At 39.2% G+C, this 11,176-nt stretch overlaps 1 protein-coding gene across 1 annotated transcript in view; it reads left to right on the forward strand.

The window, feature by feature from the left end:
- The window catches only part of LOC134664562 (frataxin homolog, mitochondrial), a 180,504-nt gene extending 172,214 nt beyond the window's left edge, over positions 1-8,290 (forward strand). Inside the window, exon 3 of the mRNA XM_063521274.1 lies at positions 8,278-8,290. The gene's annotated coding sequence lies outside the window, so the exon portion shown is untranslated. The remainder of the gene's footprint in view (positions 1-8,277) is intronic.
- Positions 8,291-11,176: the final 2,886 nt, after the last annotated feature.

Here is an 11,176-nt window from a genome sequence, read left to right on the forward strand (position 1 = left end):
CACCACAAAAGCCGGGAAATAAGGTAATGCCAGCCGAGCATAATATTATTATGTTACTTAAATACCCTTACTAGTTAGCTGGTCTAATAAGATACTTATTAAGCAATGTCTTTGTGTGTCTGATATACATATTTAATTAGTTCATAAAAGCTGGTAAATATGCAGAGCTTAGAGCTAATAACTAATATACTATCTACATTTTAACACTAACACTAACATTTTAAGTATATGACAAGAGCAAACAAGTTAGCAGTTTTGACCTTTCAGGGATCATTTGCAGTTAAGTAATGCTTGAGTGAAAACGTGTCGACCTGTCGCAAGTCGTAACTAAGTAACGACGTAATGGCTTTTCTCTGCTTTATTGCGAGCCAATTTGGATGTCATATCTGCCATGATAAACCAGCTAAGAGAGGCACAAATTTTGTTAAGTACACCTAAGAATAATTCATAAGTGGATGCCAGTAGAGGCGTGGGCGGGACAAGCCTAGCTGAAGATGGCAAAAGACCTAGATACCTTTGGGATTCGTGGAAAGAAAAGGGAGAAAGCCTTTGCGACATCAAATAGACAAGAAAAAATAAATAAACCGACTTACCTCTAAGTACTTACATATGTTTAAATGCATAAATAATTCTTTAATAATATAATTTACTTCCAACATATTTCACTTGGGTATCTGTATTTTATTCTTAGCTCCGCGTTACCTATTTTACATTTTTAATTATAGAACACGTTTGTTCCCTAGTCCATGCTGCGTTAGCCGAGGCTCGGTCTACTCCAAAATGTTACATTTCACAAAACGCGAAAACGTAATTAACAATCTTTTGTGGAGCAAAGCTGACTTGAGTTTTAAACGTGCTTTAATTACTCGAGAAGTTGTTTCATGCTTTTATGACAATTTGTTGGGCAAAATTTTACAAAAGGGAAAATAATGTCTTTGTCGTGATAATTGTTTAGTCATAAATCTTAAGAAGATTGTAATTTTTTCAATTAAGCTTAGAAATGTATTTGAAAATTAAAATGTTAAAAAATTATATACAGAATTGATCACGTTTTTATTATTAGCATTTATGGCATCAACAGTGGATGGTAATAAAATAAGAATATTTTCAGACTCGTGGCAGCAATCAGTAACATCTTATTTTTACAAGCGGCCATAAATTTGTCAATTTTCGATTGTCATCTTGAAAACGAGATTCAATCTGTGAGTAAACTAACTTCCGGTTCGAGCGCCATCTTGATAGTAACTATCAAGATGGCGCTGACTGTTACGCGTCGTGATTAATTCCTTTGTTTTTTGCTCATTAATATTGTTTAAAGCTTATTATATAGTAAACTAATGTGATAGTGCAGATAGGGTGCAGTGAATGGAGAATTAATCTTGAAACGCGTTTAACCCCCATTTTGGAGTCAACGGCTGATAGTCCCCGTGCTGCTTGTAGGTAAAGTTCAGCTATCGCTTTACAAGAAAATCACCTTACACTGTCTTGTACTAATCGTACAATTTTAATTATTCTAAGCTCTTAATACCTTGACTCTGGCGATATGGTCCCACTGGACTGAAGCCATAATTTTAAAAGAATGAATGAATGTATACTAACACGGAATATTACGATTTACGTTAAACTACTTACTAGGTACACGTCAGACCGATATAATATATCAGCGTCTCAGCTCACCACAAAGGGGACATTAACCAGATTTGTGACCATCGAGCGGCTTCTAGGAATGTTCATAAAGGCGTCGTCCGTCAGTCCACGCACTGACATTTGTATTCAGTAACCTCGACTATGTGAATTATAGCATACCTGCAGTGATTTAAATGTAGGCATAATATTTTAATTAACTTCTATATAAATGTAAAAAAAATTACAACATCATGCAAATGCGTGAGTTTATGAATGTAGTTAAGTATGTACTTGAGTAGGTGGTACCTATTCAAATGCATCATAATTATAACTATGTAGGTATATGTAGACAATTCGGAGTGACAACTTTGTATTTAAGTAGGTACCTACGCTGTTGAATCCATTCCGTTTTGAGGATTTACCCATGAAAACATAAAACCGTTGACATCCCGATCCCGGGGAGAAAATGTTTACTTTGTCTGCTATGGCTGCTCTCGTTGCGGTTGAACCTTAACAAACTTTGGAAAAACAGACTCGTGTAGCGGCAACACTTGACTGCTCTTGTACTTAGTTAAAGTATTAAAAAATGCCGATTAATTTAAACGAAGCGGTGGTGGCCGAGTGGATATGACGTCTGACTTTCAATCCGGAGGTCGCGGGTTCAAATGAGTCGTACCAATGAGTTTTTCGGAACTTATGTACGAAATATCATCTGATATTTACCACTAGCTTTTCGGTGAAGGAAAACATCGTGAGGAAACCCTTCATACATCTGCGAAGAAATTCAAAAGGTGTATCCGCATTGGGCTAGCGTGGGGACTATAGCCCAAGCCCTCTCGCGTATGAGAGGAGGCCTGTGCTCAGCAGTGGGACGTATATAGGCTGAAATGATGATGAATTTAAACGAATATTTTACTACAGTGATAAGTGTGAATTTTTGTAAGCATTTTTAATCTTTGACGCCCATTTAATGCCCAAAGGCATAGTTCCATAATTATACTCACGAAAATAATTTATAGGTATGTCGAATACCGACGGTCTCAAAGGCGGTGGGCGCGTGGGGGCAGCACCTAGATGTATTACTTCACAGCTAAATCAGTATGCTATCATTTCTACCAGTGCATGAAATAAACATTCGGACTCGTTAACCATACTAGTGCCTACTATATTTCAGTACTAAATAATAAAAAGAACTAATTTCTTTAAGGATGTTAACGGATTACTTTCAAAATAAAAAAATCACATGAAACCGTTAAAATCTTTATTCAAGTCAAACTAGGCCGGCTACAACCCTAGACATCTGACCTAAGAAGATTTAGATATGGGACCGGCAACAAACTCAGAGGGACAAATCTTTTCAAAACAAGTTAAAACAACACATAACACATCCTTTCTTTATTTCACAAAAGTAAGCTACTAATGAAACATAAGAAACCAAAATAACACTTGAAATAAAACACTTAGCTAAATGGTTAAACAACGCTAGATTCTATAAGCTATCAGAATAATCCTTCAGGTATAAGCCTTCAGGAACGTAGCGAGTTAGGCACGACGTTGGCTAACGAGTACGTCCGATCTCTAGCGCGGTCCGATCCAGAAGAAGTACCATCGGTGGAGCCACCCTGCTCCCGCCTCAAGTCAAGTTGGCAAACCTGCTCGACCAGTCTACCAACATACCGACAAAAATGCCACTCGTGCCTACGCTCACTCGAGAGAAACCTCTCGACGTTCCAAAGCCTTCTACCTGTCATCTTAGTTCAACAACACGCCAATAGATGGCGTTACTCTACGTAACTTTATTTCAACAATTCGCCAATAGACGGCGTTACTCTCTACACAACTTTATTTATTTTGTTACAATCAAATAATACGTAGCTCAACATTGCTAATCGATTTTATACAGGCGTCTAAAATAAAGAACTATAACGCTGCAATACGTCTTTCTGGTGTCAGGCTCCGACAGGTATAACTTAAGAAACTAAGAACAGGAAGAGATATAGCATAGATTGGACCTAGGGAGCCGACCTTATCACCCCCCTCCCTCTATTGGGGGTATACACGGTACATCTCGTGACTGCCGAGCCAGATCAGCTTTGTTTGACAACTGTCGTACCAAGCGGCATCGCCTGAGACGAAAGTGCATACTCAATGCGCTTAATACTTAACCCACTATTTGTAGGTAGTCTAATGGTAGTAACCCTTTGGAATCCTTATTGGGTTCCCTATAGCTTAGGTACCTAGATAGTCTAGGTACCTAGGTAGCTTAATGGCACGAGAGGATTTATGAACCGTAACTGGAGCCGTCGCCGTTGATTAATGAGTTATTGTTGCATTTCGGAGACAAATCAGTTTCCAAATACCAATCCACGCGTTAAAATGACTAAGATTACTGGACTTCATTACTATCACCACTTTACGGGAACAGTTTATTGGGACGGCAACTGTTTATGTCGGTGCGTTCGGTGTATTGCCGAATTCTACATATACCGGGTGTGGCCTGTAACATGAGCAAATAATTAAAACATAGATTGTACTCCTCACACGGTGACACTTTTGTTCGACAACTTTTAAAAATTATGAAGTATTTAGACTCCCTATTTTTCATACAAAATAAATATTATCTTCAATGGACGCCGTCGGCACGCCACATCATTGTGATTGACGTTGCTTGTCACGCCTTAAACATAATAAAATTCGCAATACATTGCGTCTTAGAATAAACTTTAAAGTGTATTAAAAACCAAACCACTAGTTGTTTTTAAAAGTCGCTGAACAAATGTTGGTCAGTATGAGGCGTACAGCCTACGGTTTAATTTTTTGCTCATATTACAGGCCACACCCGGTATAGGGAGCATGCATGAACTACAGTAGGGGGCAGCACAGGAGCCACCAGATTTTTGGCGCAAGGACATAAATGTGAAGTTTATGCTTCCGATGTAGCTCACAAAGATGGCAGAACCTACTATGCACAAGAAAACGTACGAGAACGGTAGATGGTAGCACTAAACTTGCTTTAACAATGCACATGTTTATGTTTCACATGGACGCGTATTTTGAATGTATAAGTAAGTAATACTAGTTATAAATAATTGGATGTGGATTCTTTATGAATATGATTTGTATAAGTGTCAAAAGTGATAGCAACGTTTTTACAATCAGAATACCCTTCGTGGTAGAGAAGTAGGGTAAAATATCATTTTGAGAGCAAAGGCGCCGCTATCAACACTGCCTCCTTCATAGTGTGTTGTTGTTGCGAAATGCGTACCTAGCACAGATAGACGCTTGCAACTCAAGAAGTATAATTACTTGGACGTTGCCCATCTTTTATACGTTGAAAAAAACATTACAAAGTTATGAAACTAAATTAAAATAATAAAACAGACACGAATAATATAAACCTAGTCACAAAACAGTAGTTTTTTTTTCTACCACTCAGGTAAGAATCCCATCAAATATAGAGATGCACCTTTGGGTTAAGTAATTTTGTCGTCCGTAACATGTTTTATATATTCAGCTGAGCCGAAGCCAGCGAAATCTAAATAAACGGATTAGCCTGGACCACGTCCCGTCACTGGCACAGTTTACATATTTAAACTCCAGGCAGTTATCTAACTACTTTTACATGGAAATACTTAACCACCAGGAACCGCAGTAAGACATGAATGAAATTTCAGTTCAGGAGAGATAGGGCATGGTATGATTACACTGATAGGTACTTCCAAAACAGTAACCAAATCATCGCTCAACCTCCCGTTCTGATTTGTATTTCTTGTTCTAAAATTGTAAGGATTTTTATCTGTTAGTGATCAAAACCCTTACAATTTTAGAACAAGAAATATAAATCAGAACGGGAAATCAGTTAAAAGCGGGCTTCCACAAAACGATTTCCACTATATTTTCGTCATTTTAAAATGACCAATTGGATCGTCTGTTCTATGAAAATGTGTCCTGATCAAAAGAGCTTTAAAACATGGCAATTCATTTTATGGAAGATAAGAGCGGCAAGGAATCGAATACCGTGGAAATCAGTCACTAATTCCCTCATTGTGCCGAAAGCCTGTAATGGTTTAATAATAAAGATAATACTCGTATGGTACACTCTTCGTTGTGTAGTAATTTGAAAATGAGATCTAGCGCTAAGCTTGAATATGGTGTAATCCAGTGAATTTAATTGTTGCACGATTTAATTATCCATTTTATAATACAGTAACGAACATAAATGAAGACTAAAGTTTATTCGGGTTCACGTATTGTCTCGAGTAATGTCTAAACTGTGTCAACGTTCCGCTACTAATGTATGCGGGCGGACGTTTTCTTTTCGCGCACGTGGCTTGCTTAGAGAATAAGAAATCTCGTTAGACCGTAATCTAATATACTGGAGGTTGCTTAGCTGAAGGATGCTGAGCGAATAGTTTGGTATTTGCCTTGCAAACTAGATAGAAACTGTGATATGGAAGTTGTTTATATGGATAAATATCACAACGATTGCTAAGTTTACAGTATTTCGTTCTTGGACCATTTCAACTCATCGGCGATAATTAAAACTTGAGATATTTATGTTGTCACTCCAGGAAAACTTTGTATGAAGTAGGTATGATTTATTAGATAAAAGACAATTTTGATGTAAAACTTTTACATACCTACAAAGTTTAAGGTCAAGTTTAGTTATACAAAGTTTTCCTGGAGTGACAACATAAATATCTCAAGTTTTAATTATTTTTAGTCATATGACAACCCCGACAACAGATAAGCATCGAGAGGTGCATCTGAATGCAACAGATTATGCATAGAAATGCAATCAATGTAATTTGTTTCGGACACCGTTAAAAACGTTGAAATAAGAAGAGGTAGGGTACATCGCCAATTATTAGCCAGTTTTCAATTACTGGCCACCTATACTAAAATGAATTCTGTGTATAGGTGAATAGAACTCATTTTTGTAAGAGGCGGCCAGTTATTGAACGAGTGGGTTGTGGATAAATTTCAGTTACTGGCCATTTTCCTTATACTGAAAATGAGTTTTATTTATCTGTAAATAGAATTCATTTTTGGAATAGGTGGCCAGTAATTGAAAACTGGCTAATAATTGGATTTTCGTACCTTATATACTAAAATGAACTTTGTTCACCTATAAATAGAAATCAAATTAAGTGGCCAGTAATTGGGGGGTGGCTAGTAATTGGCGATGTACCCTATTTTTCTTTTAATTATTAATCGACCCAAAATATTTATTTTAATTTTAGAAAAATGTACTATGTTACAAGGTGCAGACGTTTTCTTTCTAATTGGTGGTCTTATTTCTAATTCGACCTAACCCCTAACACTCCCTCTATTAGCTCAACTTATTGTTTTTAGTAATTATGATTTACCAGTTCGTAAAGAGATTTTATTCGTCAAAAACTGCTGAGAGAGTTGTATTGTATCTGTCGGCGGCAGATCGTAAAATCGGGCATATCGAGATATTCCTAGGCATATCATGAAACGCCGCCATTTCATGATCTGACTAACGACTACCAGCCATATCGTTCAAACCTTAACGTTTGACGATTTGCCTGGCTACGTTTAGGCATATCAAATAAGTAGGGTGTGATATTCCTAGGCAGATCATGAAACGCCGGCATTTCATGATATGCCTAGCGAACACCAGCCATATCGTGCAAACCTCAAGGGGTGATATTCCTAGGCAGATCATGAAACGCCGGCATTTCATGATATGCCTAGCGAACACCAGCCATATCGTGCAAACCTCAAGGGGTGATATTCCTAGGCAGATCATGAAACGCCGGCATTTCATGATATGCCTAGCGAACACCAGCCATATCGTGCAAACCTCAAGGGGTGATTTTCCTAGGCAGATCATGAAACGCCGGTACTTCATGATCTGCCTAGCGAATACCAGCCATATCGTGCAAGCCTCAAGGGGTGATATTCCTAGGCAGATCATGAAACGCCGGCATTTCATGATATGCCTAGCGAACACCAGCCATATCGTGCAAACCTCACGGGGTGATTTTCCTAGGCAAATCATGAAACGCCGGCATTTCATGGTCTGCCTAGCGAACACCAGCCATATCGTGCAAACCTTACGGGGTGATTTTCCTAGGCAAATCATGAAACGCCGGCATTTCATGATCTGCCTAGCGAACACCAGCCATATCGTGCAAGCCTCAAGAGGTGTTCCGTTCTTAACGTTTAGTTTTTAAGTAATTAATCAAATTTCTGCGCGCTTCTACCGTTTATCGATGCAAAGCCAAAAGGCACTTCACAACGATACAATATTGACCTTTTTGCCAATAGGATCGTCCGAAACTCTCGAGCGGCACGCTCAGGACGAGCCTCAGCAGCGCCTCTGTGGGCGAAAACGAGAACTAGCGGGACGCCGCGGCATGCGGATCGACCGCTATCGATTTAAATCACATTATACGTATTAAGCCTCCAAAACTAAGTGTTTTAGTGATATATCGTGCGTGATAAAAGGCCTAAGACTGTTTAACGTACCGCCGGCTGGCGTGTGAAAGAGGAGAAGGTGCTGAACGTAAAAAAAGAACTAGTGGCATCGAGAGTATTCCGCCATTGCTGCAGTATCAGGTCAGTCCAGTGCGTCATATCCTTTGGTTATTTTATCGTGTTGTACCGTTAATTACCGGTGAGTATAGATATTTATGCTCGATCCTGAATGTTGTGAATTAGCATTGCATCTCATTCCAAAACCGCGTCGTTTTGCAACAAGGGATGATATTCCTAGGCAGATCCGCCGGCATTTCATGATATGCCTAGCGAACACCAGCCATATCGTGCAAACCTCACAGGGTGATATTCCTAGGCAAATCATAAAACGCCGGCATTTCATGATATGCCTAGCGAACACCAGCTATATCGTGCAAACCTCACAGGGTGATATTCCTAGGCAGATCATGAAACGCCGGCATTTCATGATATGCCTAGCGAACACCAGCCATATCGTGCAAACCTCACAGGGTGATATTCCTAGGCAAATCATGAAACGCCGGCATTTCATGATATGCCTAGCGAACTCCAGCCATATCGTGCAAACCTCACAGGGTGATATTCCTAGGCAGATCATGAAACGCCGGCATTTCATGATATGCCTAGCGAACACCAGCCATATCGTGCAAACCTTACACGGTGATATTCCTAGGCAGATCATGAAACGCCGGCATTTCATGATATGCCTAGCGAACACCAGCCATATCGTGCAAACCTCACAGGGTGATATTCCTAGGCATATCATGAAATGCCGGCATTTCATGATATGCCTAGCGAACACCAGCCATATCGTGCAAACCTCACAGGGTGATATTCCTAGGCAGATCATGAAACGCCGGCATTTCATGATATGCCTAGCGAACACCAGCCATATCGTGCAATCCTCACGAGGTTATTTTACGATGCGCCCGGTATGAAGCTAGGAATATCAACGAATGCCAATGCTCTGATCGATCTGCCGCCTCTTTTATAAGGCAGATCGTGATATGCCTGGGCAAATCTTAGTCAGATCATGAAATGGCGGCGTTTCATGATATGCCTAGGAATATCTCGATATGCCCGGTTTTACGATCTGCCGCCGACATATCCACATGAAAGGCAAAAGTACCTAGGTAATTATGTATACTTAGATGCAAATTTTGAGTTGTTTCTTCAAATTGGGTTGTGGAATCGACTTTTAAGTTATGATTTGAATTTCAATGTTTTATAAAAGAAAGATTACGTTTCACTCTGTTAGGTATCACGCCTCCCGCGCTTACCGCGACTTAGCAAACGTAGTGTAGGACGCCCTCCAACCAGGTGGGATGACGATCTGCGAAAGACTGCAGGCAGATGCTGGATGCGCCAAGCTTTGGCGCTCTTTAGGGGAGGGCTATGTCCAGCAGTGGATAAATATAGCCTGATGATGATGAGGTATCACGCTGGGCTCGTGTTGCAAAGTTGTTGTTTACTTTGACCCTTGTAAAACAAAAACTATTAATCAGGAAATGCGCCATTATTGGCTAGTTTCAATACCGGTTAATGCGGCTCGACCGAGTCACGTTCGGCCACTAAACCTGCAAACAAGTGCCAGTAATGCTCCAATTTGTTTATTTACTATTTTATTCGGGTCCCAATCACAGTTTGTTTTCAATCAGCGAAGAGGGATTACACCAAAGCCCTGTCACAGTGAACTGATTGCACACAGAGATCCATTTAGTCAGCTAGGTAGTCAGGCATACAGCACAGGCTGGATTCACTCGCTTAGTTAATACATGAAGGTATTTAAAAGTATAACATAATATGAACAAAACATGTCGTATGCTATTTGTTTGAAAATGTTTCGTGATCAGTATGATACCTACTCTGCCTTGTTCACATAGTCTTTGTAATATGTCTGAAACTTAAAGCCTAATTATGATTAGGGGCTTATTCTCATAGGTAGTCATTTCTTGGTATCAATCGGTTGTTTAACATTTTTTCTACAGGAAATGATGATTCAAGAAATTATTTTCGAATAGGCCTCATTAACTCTTTGACAAACGGTGATAAAAAACCGTTCACGAGGTTTCGTATTTCGCGTTTAAACATTTTAATTTCCCTGAAACTTTTATGATGAGTTTTCGGTGAATAAAAAACATATTTATTGCCAACCCTCATTGACTTTTGTAATGATGATGATATGGGTAGTTTTTCTTTGCTGTGTATTTGATGATCCCTATTACACCTAAGTACATGAATAATATTGACGTACTGTTTTGAACACGATACTGTGAGAAAGGTATATTGATTACGTGCTTTCATCACAGTTCAGGGCTTGTGCACTTGAATAATAAATGAATTTTGCATTTATAAAAAATTGTTACCATGTCAGAAAATCCTTTGGAATGAAGAAATCATCTGAACATTGTAATATGACTCGCCAGGGAGTTTTATCATTCAGCCCGTACCAAGTGTTATTAATATAAAATTTTAATATTGCCGTTTTCATTGCGACTACGGGTGTCAGAATCGGGGACAGGAATGTCTAATGTGAAATGGCGGCGTTTTATGAATTGTATGATCTGCTTAGCGGATTTTACGATCGGCCGCTGATATCTACGTTATAAGGTTTGCTCGCGCAAAGTGGAAGCTGTTATTGATGGAGAAGGCATTCAAGGCTAGCTCCTATTAACGAGATTTGGTTGAAAGAGTTCAGCAAATTAAGGCCATGTTCTAAGTAAAACGACAAACGACAACGCGACGTGAAGAAAGATAACCTATAAGTAACTCATTTCATGGTATAATATGGCTTTTACGTTGTGAATAATTTGACAATCCAATGCGCACTTCGGCACTTTAAACTTAATAAATCATTCATTATTTGATTCGGAAAAGAACAATTCACCAGGACTTCTTCCCAAGAGGCTCACTACGTCGATTTCCCACGGGCCGCCATTTAATTACACCGTTTTGTTTGAAGAACCGTTTCATTTTTCCCGCCGTCTGCTCTAACGGGGTAGACAAGTTGATCATCGCATTTGTTTTACGAGTTAAAAATAATTGGAGAAAGCGGAGTGGACGG

Source organism: Cydia fagiglandana, chromosome 5, assembly GCF_963556715.1.
Source record: "Cydia fagiglandana chromosome 5, ilCydFagi1.1, whole genome shotgun sequence".
In the NCBI taxonomy this organism is placed as follows: domain Eukaryota; kingdom Metazoa; phylum Arthropoda; class Insecta; order Lepidoptera; family Tortricidae; genus Cydia; species Cydia fagiglandana.